This window comes from Dendropsophus ebraccatus, chromosome 8, assembly GCF_027789765.1.
Source record: "Dendropsophus ebraccatus isolate aDenEbr1 chromosome 8, aDenEbr1.pat, whole genome shotgun sequence".
NCBI classification, from domain to species: domain Eukaryota; kingdom Metazoa; phylum Chordata; class Amphibia; order Anura; family Hylidae; genus Dendropsophus; species Dendropsophus ebraccatus.
Genome location: NC_091461.1, coordinates 102233911 through 102252641, shown reverse-complemented (window position 1 = coordinate 102252641; position 18731 = coordinate 102233911). Strand labels below are relative to the sequence as shown.

General features: G+C 44.7%; 1 protein-coding gene and 1 long non-coding RNA gene across 3 annotated transcripts in view; one reads left to right on the top strand and one right to left on the bottom strand.

Moving 5' to 3' along the window:
• Window positions 1–18731, top strand: part of PTPRF (protein tyrosine phosphatase receptor type F) — a 657420-nt gene that overhangs the window by 172972 nt on the left and 465717 nt on the right. The gene's annotated exons all lie outside the window — the stretch shown is intronic.
• On the bottom strand, window positions 14275–18572 carry LOC138798786 (uncharacterized). Its single transcript, XR_011364162.1, has 4 exons — window positions 18450–18572; window positions 17025–17278; window positions 15274–15349; window positions 14275–14727 (listed from the first exon to the last, which is right to left on the bottom strand). It is a non-coding gene; the product is annotated as an uncharacterized lncRNA (long non-coding RNA).

Here is an 18731-nt window from a genome sequence, read left to right as displayed (position 1 = left end):
CAGGAGATGGCACAGGCAATAGTCTGCAGATGAGAGAGCACGTGACAGGCTGGACACGGGAACAGGTGGAGTGACAGGGGAACAGGAACCAGGAACAGGGACTTGGGACCAGGTAACGGACAGGACTCAGGAACAGGGACTTGGGACCAGGTAACGGACAGGACACAGGAACAACAGGGAGCTGGGCCAAACGCTATGGGAAGCATGTAGAGGCTCCAACACAGGGAACAGGGCAAGCTGGGATTTATAGGGGAGTGATTAGGTGCAACTACCAATTAGGAGCGCACTGCCCCTTTAAATCTGAGACAGCCGGCGCGCGCGCCCCCGAGGAGGCGGGGGCGCGCGCGCCCGCCGGCACACCGGGAGACCGGAGCGGGGAGAGGGGAGGCGCCCCCCGGGGCCGAGGTGATAGCAGCGCCGGGTCCCCGACTATGGACACCGGCTGCTGCATGGGGCAGGAAGCGGTCGCGGCGGCGGCCCGGAACGCGGGACGCCGCCGCGGCTGTGACAGTACCCCCCCCCCCTTTGGCCTCCCCCTCTTTCTTGCCTGCAGATGGCACAGGAAGCCACAAAGTCTTTGACATCTTGAAACAAACTGGACCACCAGTAGTGGCGAGAGATCCGTTGGCCGGTCTTACGGACTCCAGGGTGCCCGGCCTCCAACGAGGAATGACCCCACTTCAAAATACCTCTTCGAAGCGCAGGGTGAACATGAGTCTTTCCGGGGGGTACTCTCCGAAGCGAGGAGGTGACGACTGGTGCTAGGCGATCAGGCGGTAAAACATGGCAAGGGACTGTGGGTCTGTGGACGAGGACCTTCTGTAAGTTCTCCCGGTGGTGAGAGGACCCGACCTTAGTCTTGGGTACGGAGAGAGGGTACACCTCGGCAGAGAAGGCATCCGCCGAGTCTTGGTCTTCTGCCGGTAGGTCGGATAGAGGCTTGGCTGGGACAGGAAACGACATAGTACACTTGGTCTGAGGTGACCTGAGACACTGGTTGGAACAGTCCTGACCCCAACTGAGAATCTTCCCGGTTCTCCAGTCCAGTTGAGGGGCATGTTCTTGCAGCCACGGAAGTCCCAGGAGGACCGCGGGGGAAGAATGGGGCAGGACGTAGAAGGATATCTCTTCTTGATGTAAAGGACCCACCTGGAGGACTAAAGGTGCGGTCTGGTAGTACACACGGTCGGTAAGAATTTCGCCTGTGACCGAGGAGATAGTCAGGGGCCTGGCTAGTCGGGTCACGGGTAGCCGCCATCTTTGGACCAATGTTGCCGCAATAAAACTGCCTGCTGACCCAGAATCGAGGAAGGCAGTAGTCTGATGATTTCGTCCTGAGAGAGTCCGGATGGAAACTGGCATAGACAGACTTGGAATGGTGGCATTCACACCTAGGGACACCTGTCCCACCGGACCTAGGTGCGAGCATTTTCCGGATGTTTGGGGACGTAGGGGACATCCCAGCCGGAAGTGATCGGAACCACCGCAATAGAGACAGAGATTCTGCTCCAGGCGCCGGATTCTTTCATCAGGCGTCAGGTGAGCCCGTTCCACCTGCATAGGAATCTCAGGAGAGGGTTGGGACATCGAAAGGTCAGGATTCTGGAAAACCGGCGCCAGCTGGGGATGGCGACGGGAACGGGTTAGTAAATGTTCATGCCGAACCTCCTCCTCCCTCTCCGAAAAACGAGTATCAACTCGGGTGGCCAGTAGAATGAGTTCGTTCAGGGAGGTAGGCAGGTCTCGGGCAGCGAGCACGTCTCTCACACGACTAGACAGGCCCTTCTTGAAGGTGGCCAATAGGGCGGCCTCGTTCCAGTCCAATTCGGCTGCCAGGGTGCGGAACTGGATGGCGTAGTCACCTACAGAGGAGCTGCCTTGAGAGAGGTTGAGGAGAGCAGTCTCGGCTGAAGAAGCACGGGCAGGTTCCTCAAAGACGGAGCGAAACTCGAATAGGAAGGCCCGGAGATTGGCAGCAACAGGATCATCACGGTCCCACAGTGGCGTGGCCCAGGCCAGGGCTCTACCTTCTAATAGGCTGATGATGAAAGCCACTTTAGAGCGCTCGGTGGAAAACTGACTACTCAAAAGTTCAATGTGCATGGTGCACTGAGTCAAGAATCCTCTGCACAACTTAGAGTCCCCAGAGTACTTGCTTGGGAGGGCCAGTCGGAGTGAAGAAGAAGCGTCAGGGGGTGGTGTGCGCTGGGCAGTAGTCTGCTGCTGTAAGGCGGCAGTGAGTTGCTGGATCTGCTGTGACTGTTTCTGGATTTGTTGCGCCTGCTGAGTGACCACTCTGGCGACGTCACGGAGATCAGGCACCTCGCCGGGATCCATGGTTGGAGCCTACTGTAACGCCCGGAGTAGTGGATCCACTGGACCGGCACCAGCGATGGCACGAACCTCACCAGGGAGCGGAGTCTAAGGGGCCGCTGGTTTTCACCAGAGCCCGCCGCAAGGCGGGATGGACTTGCTGCGGCAGGCGACCCCCAGGTCGCTACCCCTGGCTTGGTTGCTGGTGTCGGCAGGCGAGGCGTGGCAGGAGATGGCACAGGCAATAGTCTGCAGATGAGAGAGCACGTGACAGGCTGGACACGGGAACAGGTGGAGTGACAGGGGAACAGGAACCAGGAACAGGGACTTGGGACCAGGTAACGGACAGGACTCAGGAACAGGGACTTGGGACCAGGTAACGGACAGGACACAGGAACAACAGGGAGCTGGGCCAAACGCTATGGGAAGCATGTAGAGGCTCCAACACAGGGAACAGGGCAAGCTGGGATTTATAGGGGAGTGATTAGGTGCAACTACCAATTAGGAGCGCACTGCCCCTTTAAATCTGAGACAGCCGGCGCGCGCGCGCCCTAGGAGGCGGGGACGCGCGCGCCGGCCGGCACAGCGGGAGACAGGAGCGTGGAGAGGTGAGGCGCCCCCCGGGGCCGAGGTGATAGCAGCGCCGGGTCCCCGACTATGGACACCGGCTGCTGCATGGGGCAGGAAGCGGTCGCGGCGGCGGCCCGGAACGCGGGACGCCGCCGCGGCTGTGACAGTATGCCAGTCTTGATAAATGTCGCCCTTAGTATTTACCATCCACAATATCAGTAGGAAGTGTTTAATGCTTTGTTTCTCCTATGGTGGGACCACAGAGCAATGGAATGTCTGCTGCGAGATTCTGATCTAGATTAAATCTAATCATGACAGCGGGCCATGTGCATTAAAAACGAGTTGGATAATCCTCCCAATGACTGGGTGATCATTTACCATGGTGGCCTCCTGAATGGGAGTAATTGTTAGAAGAGAGAAGGATCAGGCACCAAAAAATATACCTGAATCTGGTTGTAAATTCTGGTGGACTTTAAGCCAAGTAATAGGTGGTGTAAACTATGAATAAACTACAGTCTTTAAGTGTGATAGATTTATCAAACAGCCTAATACATCCGGCACTTTTAAAGATTGTCTAGTCTAAAAGTTTGCACTTAGTTTTAGTAAATGTAGGTCATTGTTGGATTAGAGGAGGATCGGGTATCACTCAAATGGAGAGAAGTATCAATAGAGGAAAAAATTGGGTAAAATCAGATTTGTACCATGTGTTTTCAGTAAAGTAACTTACAGTACATCCCTATACCCTTTTTTCTCCCCTATGTATCTCATGACTCTCTGGTTTTCTCTCTTATGCTGGGTTCACACTACGTTTTTGCAATCTGTTTTTTCATCCGATAAAAACCGCCACCATCGCGATCCTGGGTGCTATTTGCAGCCCGCGACCGCGGCTATTAGTAGGCACGGTCCGATTGCCGGGTTCTGCAGCGTAATTGAGCTGATCCCGGCTCGGCACTCTATTACAGATTACTGATATCAGAATAACCCTAACCCCAGGGGGAATAACCCTAACCTCAGGGGGACTTCTAGTATGTGTGTAAAATGAAAGAAAATTATTTACTATTAATAAATAATCCCCTCCCCTAATAAAAGTTAGAATCACCCCCCCTTTTTCAATTTAATAAAAATAAATAAATAAACGTGTTTGGTATCGCCACATGCGTAATCGCCCAAATTATTAATTTATTTAATTCCTGTTCCCTCACAGTAAATGGCGTAAGCGCCAAAAAATTCCAAAGTGCTGGTGTCTAGTGAGGGATCTCCCCCCCGCGATGCGATCGCGGCAGGCAGATCCGTTGTACTGAGCCGGCCGGGGCTCAGCGTCGCTCCGATGCTGTTCCCGCCTCTGCAATCTATTTAGATGGTCTGCAGCAGACCATTATAATAGAGCCATGATCTGATGGATCATTGCTCTATTATATACACAGGATTGATCTCAATGGGAGATCAGTTCTGTGTATATAGAAGTCCCCCAGGGGGCTTCATATTACTGTAAGTGAAAGTAAAAAAAGTGTTTTTAATAATAAAAAATCCCCTCCCCTAATAAAAGTCTGAATCACCCCCCTTTTCCCATTTTACAAATAAAAATAAATAAATAAATAAACAAACATGTTTGGTATCGCCGCGTGCGTAATCGCCCGAACTATTAATTAATCACATTACTGATCTCGCACGGTAAATGGCATAAGCACCAAAAAATCCCAAAGTGCAAAATTGCGCATTTTTGGCCGCATGAAATCCAGAAAAATTGTAATAAAAAGCGATCAAAAAGTTGCATATGGGCAATCAAGGTACCGATAGAAAGTACAGATCATGGCGCAAAAAATGACACTTCACATGGCCCCATATACCGAAGGATAAAAGTGCTATAAGCCTGGGAATGGAGCGATTTTAAGGAACATATATTTTTTAAAAGCCATCAAATAAAAATAAAAGTCATCAAAGTAACGATCAGCTGAGCAGAGTCAGGCTTAGGCTGAGTGGCAGACGCTGCCACCCAGCTTGCAGTCTTTTTTCATGTGTTTCTTGTCAGGACTCAGGAGTCCGGACCAATCACGTTCTGGTCCAGGCTCCTGGTCCTGTATTTAAAGAGCCAGCGGTCAGTTTCTGATTGCTGGCTATTAGGTTGATACCCTGGTCCCAGCTCCCCCTTGTCTATTCCTGCGCTCCCCGTCCTAACTCTCTCTGCTTGCTCGACTTGTTATCTGACCTCCCGCCTGACTTTTTGACTATCCGACTGTTTGCTGACTTTGTACTGCGTTGCCTGTTTTTGTTGTCACTTGGCTTGTTCACTGTCTAATATTGTGTTTGTCCGTGTGTCTCGTTCTGTGTTTCACATACTCAGTAAAGGGAACGTCTTTGTGGATGTCCGCGGCTGCCTAGGGCCGATTGAGGCAAGTAGGTAGGGACAGTGGGTGGGTTCAGCCCTAGGGCCCACTGTCTCTCCCTGTGCCTACCTTCCAGTCCCTGACAAAACCCCCAAAGTAAAGGGGCTGTATGCTCTGTAGAATTCCTGGATCCTTTTAAAGCTGTTCACCTTTACATTGCAAAAATTCTAAGACAATAGAACACCAAGTCAAAAGCAGCAAGAAGACTTTAATTCCTCTATTCTTCGACTAATGCAGCAGTGTTCTGGTTGGATAAATGGCTTTCTATTACATTGACCTAAGTGTATGTTGTGTCAGGGCTTTGTTGGGGAAGGGACTGACAAGTATCTTCTGGAACAGGCTGATAAAACTCTATACACTGTGTTTGTCAGAGGCATACATCGTCCATAGGGTCTCCTGATGCGTGGCCCCGATGTACCCTGTGGACACAGCGTGAGCATTGCCTACCGTTAATGTCTGATAACAAGAAGTGCCTCTACAGGTCCTGGGTAATTGGAATTGTCATCAGAAGAAGCATCTCACATATTTCTAGTCCTTTGACTCATCATTGCAGGCGTCCACACACCTTTAGATTTGCAATTTCTTCTTTACAATTGACTTTTTCTTCTTGACTTTCTCTTGCATCCACTAAGAAATTAATTTCACTTCTTTTTTTTTTTTTTTTTTTTTTTGTTTTTAATTACTCTGACTCTGAAAAGCAGAAAGGTTACATTGTCCAAATTCGTGTTCTAAAATTGATTCTACATAGAAGTCGATCAACAGCATATTCATGTTTTGTGTGTGGTGATGTGTTTCTGAGCTGACCCCCCGTTCAATGGATCAATGAATGGTTTTTGTTGTAGGTGCAGAGCGAGTGAAGGAACAGGAGCATTTGTGTCATCGCTGCAGGCATCGCGTCAGTATTCTGAGCCCAATTTAAAATCATAACAAGTCATAACCTCTAATGTATCTCACAATGGTGATTTGAGGTACATTGTGTCGTCTTTGTTCTTGGTCGACTCAGTTTGTGCCTGGTCTTTTAGGCGACAGACGACTATAGCCTTTGGCTGTGAGCTTTTTCTGCTCTACTAACTGTGCCATACAAATTGATGCAATCTTCACTATACTTTGGTGATCACCTCTGGATGAGCTATGAATAGATGTACATGTATGGATACGTGCAACAGACCAAATAAATAAAAAGTCTTTGTGTATTTATTTGTATGGTAAGAAATAAAATCCCTAAAGTTTCTTCTCTCCGCCTCTTATCTGTAGGCTTCTAATGTTTCCTTGAGGTCTTTCTGAGATACCTTGGTTTTTTAAATGAGTAACAGATTGAAAACTTGCAATGTCTTCTTTGGGGTATGGTCACATAGCAAAAACTGACGGCCTGGCTATTCCGTGCTATTATCTGAGTCAGTTTCATGGGAAAGGAGCATTACACTAACGTTAATTGGCATTTGTGCCATGGAAAATTTACATGTAAAAACAAACACATATCAATGCCTTGCCTTCAATGATACCACATCAGGTAGCCATGGGCTAGCCCCATCATATCGGCTAATTGACATCCAAAATTTAATTAAATCTGTATATCAAAAATGGACGGCTGTGCCTAAGATTTCTGATGCCGAATCCATGGTGGATTCTGAACATGAGGAGTTTGTGCTTCCAGGGCCCCTTTACTCACTCTAACATTTTTCTTACAAATCTGCATTATATATGCAAATCTTCATCTCCAAGATAGAAAAGTGATGCAGTGCGTGGACGTAAGCCAGTTCTACACAGCTGGTTGCGCAGTAATAGGCTATGTTCACACAACATATTTTTTGCATCAATGTATAAATATGAAAAAATACGCTGGCCGAGTGTCTAGCGGCGCTGCAAACAACTGACAGTTTTCGCCTGCATCAGAACTCTTCAGCAGGAAAGATCATCCGGCCGGTACTGCAGTACTGGCCGGGATGATCTTTGCAGACATCGGCCACTCTGTGACCCGGCCGGGTCAGGAACGGCCGGTCTCTTACGCCATGTGAATATGGCCATAAATTGTATATAAGTTGTGCAACCCAAGTATTTCTGCAATTTGTCTGGCCTTTTCTGTTGCATAATTTTTTTACAGTTGCGATTTGCCTGTAGAATGAAAAAAAATGTAGAGAAGTCACTGCAGCTACAAGCAACTTGCATTGATGGCAATTATGAGAAAGTCATTGCAACCAAAAATCAAAGTTGGATGTGTTGTTTCGGTTGCATCATGTCACAAGTTGCAGTGTGACCACATCGTCAATCATTAAATTCAGCGCGACTTTGTTATCATCATGTTGCGCAACCAAAGTCACAGTGTACCGTATTCTTGTGAAAGCAAATAATAACAGTTACATTGTTGCAGTTTATAAAATCAGGATTTTTGGCAGCTATGCAAATTAGCTCCTCTCCAGCAAGAAAACTGGTGACACCTATAGGTAGCCATCATGTAGCTAAATGTCTGACCCTTTAAAGCAGGGATGGGGAACCTTCGGCCCTCCAGCTGTTTCAAAACTACCACTCCCATCATGCCTGGACAGCCAAAGCTTTAGCTTTGGCTGTCCAGGCATGATGGGAATTGTAGTTTTGCAACAGCTAAATGGCCGAAGGTTTCCCATCCCTGCTTTAAAGAGGTTCTGTGTTACATCACTCCTTTTAAGAGACCCTTGACTAGAAGGTGATCTGAAAGTTTCCTATGCAGTGGCTGCCAGCAATCGGCTGTGATCTATGTGGAATCATGGCAGTAAGTGTTCAGATTCCCAGCAGCGCCACCACAGGCAAGATTGAGTATTACATTAAGTTCACATCAATGGGTTATCCTTTGGATATGCCATAAATGTTTGAGATGAGATCTTGACCCTACAGACATACAGTAGATCGTCCAAAGATCGCTTCAAAGTCCACAAGATAACCCAAAACTCTGATGTCTAAGCAGCTTTTGACTTGCTTGGGCTGAAAATATAGTTGAAGGTTCATCCTGAGGTGGATTAAATCTGTGCAACACTCTAGTAAGTGACAAGCGGAGAGGCGATAACCAGCATATGTCAGCGTGAGATATGGCACCTGCAGCACTTCATTGACTTTGGAAGGGGAAGGTCACAGGCAATTTGAACAATATCATTTAATCATCTTTGCAAAGTAATCTGCCGGTTATGAATGTGAGGCCACCAGTTATCCGCGGCTTATTACCGCTCATCTTTGCATACAATATATTACTCCACGCTCTCCTGGAAGGGTGAATAGTCGACTAGAACAATGACCTTGTGCGGTGAAGTCGGTGTGTTAGCGGAGTGGATATACAGTCAGCGTGGAGAGATGACAACGTGATACTTTTCCATTTATCCTGCATACCGTTCGATTTACTATATTGTTGATGGGTAAATGTTTGCTTACTCTACACCCTCTTGACATCTTGCTGTTTTTATTGCTTGTTGGCTTCCTGTTCATGATCGCACCATACAACCTTAGCCTATAACATAGCTCTGGAAATATTAGCAGCCTTTGGATATGATGACTCCGTGTCACTAGAGTTGAAGTTGTATGCTGCCCTAGGGAGTCCTGGAAACATGGCTAGAGCCATGTTTTCCAGGACTCTCCTGGGCTGTATCCAACTTTGTCAGCCACCAATATTCAAATGCCGAATGGTGAACTTATCGATCTCTCCAATGGCACATTAAAAGACTTTCCATTAAAGTTTGCCCCTAGACAAGATAAGTTTTAACCCCTTCAGGACCTGACAAATTTTTTTTTGCGCCTTATTTTTTTCCTCCTCGTGTTTAAAAGGCCATAGCATTCGCATTTTTTTTACCTACAGACCCACATGAGCCCTTATTTTTTGCGCCACTAATTGTACTTTGCAATGTCAGGCTTAACTTTTGCTTAAAGTACACTGCGAAACCAGAAAAAAATTAAATGTGTGATGAAATTGGAAAAAAACAGCATTTTTTAAATTTGGGGAGTATTTGTATTTACGCCGTTTGCCCTGGGGTAAAACTGACTTGTTCAGCATGTTGTCAAGTTGTTACGATTACAACGATATGTAACACATATAACTATTTTATTTGATGGCTTTTAAAAAATTTAAACATTTTCAATAAGTTAATGTTCCTTTAAAATCACTCTATTCCCATGCTTATAGCGCTTTTATCCTTTGGTCTATAGGGCTGTCTGAGGTGTAATTTTTTGCGACAAAATGTTTACTTTCTATCTGTACCTTGACTGTATATATGCGACTTTTTGATCGCTTTTTATTACAATTTTTCTGGATTTGATGCGACCAAAAATGCACAAATGCTTTTTGGAATTTTTTGATGCTTACGCCGTTTACCGTGAGAGATCGGGAATGTAATAATTGAATAGTTCGGACGATTACGCACGCAGCAATACCAAACATGTTTATTTATTTATTTTTATTTATAAAATGGGGAAAGGGGGGTGATTTAAACTTTTATTAGGGGAGGGTTTTTTTTATTAATAAAAAAACATTTATTTACTTTTTTACACACATACTAGAAGCCCCCCTTGGGGACTTCTAGTATGCCTGCTCTGATCTCTCATAGATATCTATGCAGCCAAAAGCAATAGAATGCCGAGCAGGGATCAGCGCCATTACAGCGCAGACCCCGGCCGGCAGCAGACGCGGGGGGAATCGCTCCTCCGTGACAACGTTGCGGGGGGTGATCCCCCCCCACTAGACACCAGGGAAGTGGCCAAGCACATTTTAAATGCAGCTGTCAGCTTTGACAGCTGCATTTAAAATGCTAATTAGCGGGCACAGCGATCAGACCGTGCCCTCTAATTGCCGTGGTCCTGGGCTACAAACGGCACCCAGGATCGCGGCGGGGTCGCCGCGGGGCCCCCTCTGAACTCCCCCCACCCGCATGAGGTCGTACAGTTACGCCCTCATACGGGAAGGGGTTAATTAATCTGAGCCTCTGATTTTCTTTCTAAACATTACTGCACCAAAATGTAGAAGGATTATCCTTTGAAAATTCTATAGATTTGGAAAATTTGCAGCTTACCCTCATGAAACGTTTACACAGAGTCCGATAATGGGAAGCTTTTTTCCAGCAGAAGTAACATGGATTTAAGTGTAGAATAGGTGCAGAGTCTGTGCCAAAACAGCATGCACCCTTACCCCATAGCACAGACAGGAAGGCATTGCCGTACATCTCGGTAGACGGCCGAGTCTAGGACAGCTGGGTGACAACCCCTCGGGGAGCTGTTTTGTTGACGGCTGCAGTTGTCACCCAGCCTCCTCTCTTTTTACTGTTTAATGGTAACCAGAGCCTCCCCAGCAGAGAGCGGATGCAGAATGTTATTTCTGTTCAGTATCTGTAGCTACTAAAATGTCTGTATGCCAGAAGAGTCCATTATATGCATATAAACAGCTTGTTACATGACGGTATGCTGCACAGATTACTTAATATATCACATTAGAGCGCATCCATTCCTCCTAGCACAATACTGCACCCATAAGGAACTAGAGTTTATTAACTATCAAACAAAAGCCTATTATCTATCAAGCAAAACTGCTCGTGGAGAGTCAAACAGATGTTCCGATCTACAAGGCTTGTTTTTCTTTTACGGTAATAAACTGGAACAATCAAAATGCTGATATTACAAGCCTCTGGAAATGAGGAAGGGACAGAGGTAGATGAACTGCCGGAACACGGCCCCCTTTGATTCCCCAAACACAGATTATCGCAATCTATTATTTAGAAAATCTCCACATTGGAGGAGACAATAGCGTATATTCTTCCACCCATAAACATAAAACGCTTCATCCTATTAAGTTTCGCAGACCTCGTACTGTAGCTCCTCATCAGCGTCCCGACATAAATCCAACATTTTTCATGGCCGCCTGTTGTGTCCTAGAGATGCAGTTTGGAAAAACTCCATTTGTATAGGCCTGCCCGGCTAGGAGAGCTCACCACCCTATCACTTGTGCCTTGGCTGTTTAATCTTTGGCTTTGTTCACATTTGTGGGCCTTTCACATCTGCGATTCTGTTGCCACTGAACTTGAATAATGTAATTTGAACCCAATCGGTTTTAGCAGTATCTGAATTAAGGTATGTGCCATAGGTATAGCATAAAACCAATTATGCCAAAGAACTAGTGTAAACAGGGTCTAGAGCTGTATTTGCTGTTGCAGGAAAATAACAGACTCCAGGTTTCCAAAAATTGTTCCTTGGAGTGTGTATGTGTGTATATATATATATATATATATATATATATATATATATATATATATATATCATTTTTTTTTTTTATGACAGTCATATTTCTACCATGATAGGGTGTATAAAATCAAAACCATGCAAAAAATGTTCACAGTTGATCTTGCTTGTGTTCATATACACACCAGTCCAAACATGTGGCTGTGTGGTGCCCATTTGCCTATTTTAGTAAAGGCAGAGCTGTGGGCCTCTTGAGGGTTCAGAGGGATTTATCCGAGGACTATGAGTGTTTTTTTTTTTTTTTTATTCCAGATATTACATTTTTGCTTCCATTTTGACTGCATAAGAAGCTGGAGAGGCCTAATGCTGCTTCTGCAAAGTCTGAATACTGGTAATTTTGTAATGTGTTCTTGCTCTTTCAGGTGACTTTTTGGGATAAGCTGTCCTGTGCGTTCATGAAGAGCAGCGCTATTTCTGGGGATTATATTGTTATAGCGCTTTTTTTCCACTAGTGCTCACCTCTCGGCAAGCCGAAAAAGTTTTCGCCTCCGTCCCTATTTTTCAGGTATCTTTTAAGCTAGTAGGTGTAGATCTGCCATTATAATGTCTTCATTCCCTGCACACACAAAAGAAAGGATCCTGCTTCTCTATAGCACACCCTCCGACGAGAAGATCCTGCTTCCCTATATCTGTATAGCACACCCCAAGAAGAGGAGATCCTTTCCCCTATATTTGTATAGCACACCCTCAGAAGAGAGGATCCTGCTCCCCTATAACTCTATAGCACACCCTCAGAAGAGAGGATCCTGTTCCCCTATATCTCTATAGCACACCCTCAGAAGAGAGGATCCTGCTCCCCTATAACTCTATAGCACACCCTCAGAAGAGAGGATCCTGCTCCCCTATATCTCTATAGCACACCCTCAGAAGAGAAGATCCTGGTCCCCTGTATCTCTATAGCACACCCTCAGAAGAGGAGACCCTGCTCCCCTATATTTCTGTACTACACAAACAGAATAAGAGATCCTGCTCCCCTATATCTGTATAGCACCCTCAGAAGAGGAGATCCTGCTCCCTTATATCACACACACAACAGAGGGGATCCTGCTTACCTATAGGTCTGTAGAATACTCTCAGAAGAGAGGATCCTTCTTCCCTATATTTCTGTAGTACACCCTCAGAAGAGAGGATCCTGCTCCCCTATATGGAGGACATTATAGAGCAGTACTGAGTAGTGTAATTCCAGCACTTTGGGGAGATATAACACTGACTAGAGCTCTCAGAGGTTTTTCTGTTTGTATCTCTACCTCTGTCTCACTCTACAGCTCCCCACCTCACCATCTACATAAACCTCTATGGGCAGCGTGTAATTTGATCTGTCATCTCTGAATACAAATTACTAGGTGCTTTTCCATGATAAGACAAGTTTTATTGTGGGAAATCTTGTAGAAAGTGCAGTGACCATTTAAAGTATTGTGGAAATGTTTAAAGAGCAATAAAGCTTCTGGCTGGGTAGTTCTTAAAATTTGCACAAATATATTTCCACATGTTTGCTGTAACACACTCACTGGGAGAGAAAAGCAAAAACTACCTATTAACATTCAGCATCAGAAAAACGTGTTTGCTTTACTCAAGAAACAACACAACAGGTATTGCAGCTCAAGTCCATTGAAGTGAATGGAGCTGGTTTGCAATGCCAGAAACATAGGACAGACATGGCACTGTTTTTGGTGCAGTTGTTTTTCTAGTCCCAGATAATCTCTTAAGGGTAGCTTCACACGTACTGTATCGCCGCTGTTTTTACGCAAGAAAATCGCAGATCCACCCCTGTGATTTTAGATGCAGAAAAATCGCATGAATTGACCTGCGCATTATGTGCGTAATTTACTCTGCGTTTTTTTATATATACATAATACACAGGTCAATTCATGCGATTTTTCTGCATCTAAAATCGTTGGGGCAGATCTGCGATTTTCTTGTGTTTTTGTTGCGTAAAATCAGCAGCGATACAGTACGTGTGAAGCTACCCTAAGTAAGACTAGACAATCTAAGGGTACTATTACACGGAAGGATAATTGGCCGAATCAGCCCTATCCGGACGATTGTCGTTCCATGTAACACAACGATCAGCCGATGACAACGATCATCGGCTGATTGTTGATATAAGTCAGATATAATTGCACATGTATTAGCGGTGCGTGGCCGGCGGCTGACAATTTGCAAAGTGCATACATTACCTATCCACGGTCTAGGGCTCCTCCAGCGCTCTGCTTCTCCCCTGCATCGGTAAAGCTGTCCATGCAGCCCTTGTTAAACAATTATCGGGCCGTGTAATAGGCCCAGTAAACGAGCGCCGATCTAGCAGATTGGCGCTCGTTTACAGTTATTATCGGGCCATGTAATAGTACCCAAACAGTGTGCCAGATTATTAACAGTGACTCTTCAAGCAAAAGATGTGCCCTGACCCTGTGACTCTACTGAGCCTGGAGCAAAACTCCATATAACTGAGACCCCCCCCCCTCCGACACACACACACACTGATTTCCTGTTACATTGCTTACCTTTAGGGTGCCTTCACACAGGACAGCGTAAATCTTGCTGCAAGTTTTGCAGCGTGATCCTCTACAAGGTAAGGTCCTGGCAGGTCCCTGTGAATACATACTCGCAGTGGTCTGAAAAACTGCTGTGAGTATGTAATTCAGACGCCCCTTAGCCACTTCATCGGCTCCCGCTGTCTGTATACATTACCTGTCTCCTTGCTGCACGGGGTCCCAGCTTGTCCTGTGTGAAGGCACCCTTAATTTTATTTTTACGACATATAGACACCATTATCATAGAAAATTTATATGGTTATGTGTATTTGAAGTGGGACAGGTTTATGTTGCTCTGAGTTGTTGGCTCATTTCTGTATTTTTTTCTTTTGTTTTTGAGACCTGCCTTCTCTGACACATCTGTATGTGGAGCTGCAGATTCAGGGTTCGTGGGTGTTCTCTGTAAAGCTCCTTTCTTCCTCCCTCTGTGCTATAACCTGCGCCTCCATTTCCTCTTTATTCTCAGTCTCATACTGACATGGTTGTGCAAGCCTTTGTTTCTGACAGAAAGTACAGCTCAGAAGTCTTCTTTAGACTGTGCACCTTGCAGTGAATGAATAATATTAGCCTGCTGCGACCACAGATGCCTCTACAGCCATCAGAGTAACGTGTGACAGAGAGATCAGTCTACACATAGGGTTTGTCTGTAGTCTGTAACTATGAGGATACAATGTTCTGCATAGGAGCTGGAAACACAAGACAGTTTATAAAATTAATATATTTGTTAAACTTTATTACTTCCATAGTGTTAATAAGAGAGTTCACAACATCTGTCAGTGCTCTTAAATTTGTTTGCTTTTTTGTTTTTTTTTACCTAAATTTCAAACAGTGTTCGGTTTCAATTTGACACATTTCCCCCAGAATCCCCTTTTTCCCTCTTATCCTGTCAGCAGCACAATAATGGGTATTTCCCCCATGAAGACTTATAATACAGATGAAACTGAAATTCAAGTAAACCAAACTATAAAGGAATCCCCCTTTTTTAAAAAATTTTTGTCCTACTGACAGTCAAAGTCAGTCAAAGCCTTTCAGGGGACAATTCCTTTGGAAGATTTATTCTGTGCAGAATATCACTCCCTAAGGGATTCTTCTAGCTGCATCCCCACTATGATGATGCTGATAGGACGTAAGGAAACTTTATGAATTAGAATTAAAATCTGCTTTCCCCTAGTCCTTTCGGCAGCACAAAACTTTATCTATTTTATCTAGACAGTCTTTGTTTAATAACTTACACAATAGGATGGTGTTTAGAGGGTCCTTTCATAGTATAGCTCATTCATTAAACGTCCAGCACTCCCCATTGTTGTCCTGCAGAAAGGAAAACAGATTTACAAAGTAATAAGCTTTTTATCAAGACAGCCAAACAGACTGTCTCATTTTTCTGACCTGTTCGAAAGCAGGATTCTGACAGATCCTTTTTTTTTGTGTAATGCAAATATGTGGCAGCAGGTACAGTCTCATTATCATCTCTGGTAAGATTTCCATTGTTCTGCTCTTGCCCAGGAATAGAACAATGGAAATTACACCAGTGGCAGATCCACTGTATGTCTAAGGGTCCTGTTACACTGAGCGATTTTTAACAATTAACGACTAACGATAAACAATCACAAACGAGATTGTTTATTGTTAACCTGAAATTGTTCACCATATTACACAGAACGATAATCGTTAAGTTACTATCGTTTATTCCTTCTGATCCCAGAAAAACAATGAACAATGTGCAATTACACCGAACGATTAGTGAAAAAACGCGCAACTTGAGCAAATGAACGTGGAATTACAGCGAACGATTAGCGAACGATTAACGATAATTTTAGGTTCAGATCTAAATAAGTGATCAACGACATACGAACGATTTTTCGATCGTTGCCTGCTATTACACAGAACGATTATCGTTTAAATTCGAACGATTTTACGATTGTTTGCACAATAATCGTCCCGTGTAATAGGGCCCTAACAGACCTCATTTTCTATAATGGTGTCATGCTTCCGGCATGGTATCTGCATTACTATCATGTCTATGAATTTTGCCAGAACCTTAGATGAAGGCGCCATGGACTGAAGCCATAAGTAAGGCCTTTATTGTTTTTACTGTCAGGGAATCCTAATAAAGCTTTAGGAAAGCATCATGATTTCCTGACAGTAATACGTTTTTACGTTCAAGAAACCATCAGGAGTGTCTTCAGGATTTCCTTGTACGCATCAGAAAAGCATCAGAATTTCCTGAGCTCCCATAAACTTCTATAAGGGCATCCGTTCAGGAAATCCTGTTGAAAATAGGACAGGTTCTATTATTTCTTTACCTATTTTCCTGAATGGACACCCTGTAAGTCAGTTTTTAATGCAACCCTATGGGTCAGGAAATCCTGACAGGAATTTCTGATAAGAAAATCAGACAGTTTTTTTTGAAGTGTGAAGGGGCCACGCTTTTTTCTTGACTTGCAATTGACTTTTCAGCGTTTGATATACTGATGCAATTATAAAAAATGGGCAGCACTTTTCCTGTTAAAATAAAAAATTATTAAGATAAAACATCTGAAGGAACACTATGCAATATCATGGCGAGACCCTTGGCTAAGTCTGATGTTTGGAAAAATACAGTAGTTCAGGAGGCTTGCAGTGAGCTATATTGAGTCCTCCCAAGACTCATCGGTCTATCTTGTGAAGGAATGCATGCATACTCTATTAGGGATAAGGGTCTGCAAGATCCAGAGGGGGCAGAGGAGGCTGAATAAAACAAGAGTTGTTATGTACTTAGAAAGTTTGCTAGAACCCATGTATAATACTCCTGCCTGAGAACCTCCTGCAGCTTGATCCCTGAAAAATACATCAGCGCCTTATTTATGAGAGTATAGACCATGGCCGTCGTCCTCCTCCAGTAGCTGAGGCTTGTAGACTGGAGATTTAGCTGTTTGTTCTTAAATCATCTATTGATTTAACACTCAACACTCTTGCAGTTTGTGCGTTTGCAATTTTAACCTACCTTTTTTTTGGCAGCCTTCAAGGCCCAAGACACAAATAAATTGATTATCTCTTCTCCGGCCGGCGCGCTCCCATTGTGTGACCCTCCATGAATTAAATCCAGTCGGCCGCACGGTTATAGTTTCTTTTGTGTATTAAATAGACAGTGTTCAGAAGTCTTGTCCATTTTCCAGTCAATCAAACCAGTGTAGCCGTTGAGATACCTTCTCCGCCTGTTAGATCTGCTATGACGTTCAATTACCGCACATTCAAGCCCTGGCGCAGGAGGGAGAGGGTTAGCGGTATAATTGGGCGCCGTTTTCCACCTTATACTGTGCTGCTGCTGCTGTTATGTTTGTCAGCTGAGGTGGAATGTGGAGATTGAGAGCTGATTTAGAGAATACAGAATAGTTTGGAGAACAAAGGAAGTGTGTGTCTCCCTGTACCCTAGAGTTTTGATGTTGCGGTTTAGCATAGCACTATGCTAGCATAATGGCTGACGGTGTGGAAGTAGGTGCTGTTTTCTGCTGCATTGGGAGGGAGGCTATACAGCTTGACTCAGGCTGGGTTCACACTATGTATATTTGAGGCTGTATTTGTGAGGCTGTATAGCAACCAAAACAAGGAGTGGATTGAAAACACAGAAAGGATCTGTTCACATAATGTTGTAATTGAGTGGATGGCCGTCATTTAATGGCAAATATTTGCTGTTATTTTAAAACAACGGCTGTTATATTGAAATAATGGAAGCTATTTACCGTTATATGGCGGCCATCCACTCAATTTCAACATTGTGTGAACAGATCCTTTCTGGGTTTTCAATCCACTCCTGGTTTTGGTTGCTATCAGGACCTGACATGAGGACCAAATACAGCCTGAAATATACATAGTGTGAACCCAGCCTTAATTGGTAAGAATGTATAAATCCTTATGCACTTTAAGAGAAGTATTTCTCTGAAAAAATGGCTGCAAGTACTGCACTGATTTAGTGGGCTTTGCCGGCTTATCCTCTGTAATGAGCACAAACCGCCCACTTCGGCACAGGAACAATACTTCAGACACTGGCTTGTCTTTACCGAGTAAAACCACCTTTAAACAATCCCTGAGCGTGTCATAATCAGTGTTTTAAAAATTCTGCCATGAACTGTGTTATTGAGGTAAATGGGAGCTATATTGAAAGACCAGACCCTTAAAATAATCAGACCCTAAAATTAATTCTGCCCCCAGGTCAGACCATAAAATTTATCCAGACCACAAATTAGACCAAAATTAATTTAAACATCATAAAATAAAAGGACAACTCTGGTGTTTAGTGTTTTTAGCTTAATTAACACACATTACACAGTTATATAACCTTGTAATGTATGTTAAAAAGCTATCTGGTCCCCCCCCCCCTCCAACCCCCAACCACTTCCCACCCCCTGGAAGTTAAAGAAAGCATACATACCTAATACCTGTCAGCCATGCTCTCTTCTCCCAGTGACATCTTGTGTCAATGTCTTCAGAGATGGGTGCCGGCCTATTCCTCTTCCTCCTCAGCGTCTTTCAGTGAAGTGAATGGGAGAGGAAAAGGCTACTGGTGCACTTGCGCACCCGCAGCCTTTTCATTGGCTGGAGTACATCACATGGCTTTCAGCTTGTTCAGCTCTGATTGGCTGAGAGAGCTGGAAGCCATGTGATGCACTTCAGCTAATGAAAACGCTTCCAGTGTGCATGCGCACCAGCAGCC